The sequence below is a fragment of the Beta vulgaris genome, chromosome 2 (genome assembly GCF_026745355.1).
Source record: "Beta vulgaris subsp. vulgaris cultivar EL10 chromosome 2, EL10.2, whole genome shotgun sequence".
NCBI classification, from domain to species: Eukaryota; Viridiplantae; Streptophyta; class Magnoliopsida; order Caryophyllales; family Amaranthaceae; genus Beta; species Beta vulgaris.
This window is the reverse complement of record NC_079203.1, coordinates 18,371,986-18,373,406: the sequence shown is the minus strand read 5'-3', so window position 1 is coordinate 18,373,406 and position 1,421 is coordinate 18,371,986. Positions and strand designations below refer to the sequence as shown.

General features: G+C 34.0%; 1 long non-coding RNA gene across 1 annotated transcript; it reads right to left on the bottom strand.

The window, feature by feature from the left end:
- Window positions 1–211: 211 nt before the first annotated feature.
- LOC125495150 (uncharacterized) lies at window positions 212–682 on the bottom strand. The gene is made up of 2 exons (XR_007271832.1): window positions 586–682; window positions 212–458 (listed from the first exon to the last, which is right to left on the bottom strand). It is a non-coding gene; the product is annotated as an uncharacterized LOC125495150 (long non-coding RNA).
- Window positions 683–1,421: the final 739 nt, after the last annotated feature.

The window sequence follows — 1,421 nt, the reverse complement described above, 5'->3', positions numbered from 1 at the left end:
CCTCCCATGCCTTGCATAATTTTCCATTGGAAATTCTTGTTTCGTGTCAGATTTCCTAACAATCTTTCAACTTTCATGTTACAATGACATTTAGAACTCAAGAATTCAACTTCACAAAAAAGAATTTTCCACAACTTTCAACGAAAAAATGGGTTGCAGGACATATAAATATCATATACTATAAAGCAATTAAAAATAAAAGGAGAAAGAATGAAAAGTGAACTTGAATTACATCTATGAGTTTGTGACCTTGAGATTGAAGACCTAAAATTTCATCATCAAAATCAGCACACATAAGATCAATCTGCAATTTTAACTCATTGAGTTTCCCACGTGTCAAGTGCTCAAACTACGCTGAGTTAGCTAGTAATTACCTTGAAAACCCCTCCCCCCAAAAAAGACGGTATCATGAACAATCTCATTAAAGCATCAAACATCATCAAGTTCCGCACTTAAACCTTGATAAAAAGAGAATAAAATACGTCATTTCAATCTCAAATTATAACTACAAAAAATAAGTAGAAAAAAACAAGTAATACATCGATGAATCAGAATGATGAGCGAAAAAATTAGGTCTGAAATTACCAGTATGAAGAGAAGAAGGAAGATTGTTAGCTAGTATACATTGATAGAATATGATGTCTTCACTTTTTGTGTTTAATTCAATTTTGATTTGCTTCTCTCAGACATCTTTGTTTTTGTATTTTCATATTGAATTTTACTAGTATTTGTTGACAACGATTTTTTTAGCGGACCTTAGTGTTAGTCTTGGACGAACACTTAAGCCACTACAAGAGCCGGGGGGGTGAATTGTAGTTGGAGAGATTTTCAAACTTTTTGGGGAAATAAAAGAATGAATAAGTAAGAAGGAACTAATTGCATGAATAAAGAAAGAACTAGGAACACGGGATTTTTACAAGGAAAACTTCCTAAGCCCAATAGGAAGAAAAACCTTGACCACTAGGGAATTTGACTCAATTCTCTTTAATCACTTTTAGGCCAAAATACTCTCTTTTGTACAACTTAAACTCGGACCAATCTGTTCCTCTAGGAACTTGTTCCCAGTCAGCCTGTTCCCTGAACAGTTGACTTCTCCCTTGACTTCATCGAAGTCTTTTTCTTTCCTTCTCTCTTTCTCTTTCTCTTTTTCTCTCAAGAATGACTACAGATTTTGATTCTCTCAACCCAATCCATAATACATCAATGTCTAAGAAGAAGAAAAACCGAGCAAACTTTTGCTAAGAATATTACATAAAAATTCTGAAAGTTATTTTTAGAGATCCGTTACAAACATCTATTTGTAGAGACCTATTTACTCGAATTCTTCTCCACGATCCTCTCCATGTTTTTCTCCATGAACACACGTACTCTTAGCCACTTCTCCATTTTGTTCGTTATAATCTTTCCGTTGGCAGTTGAGT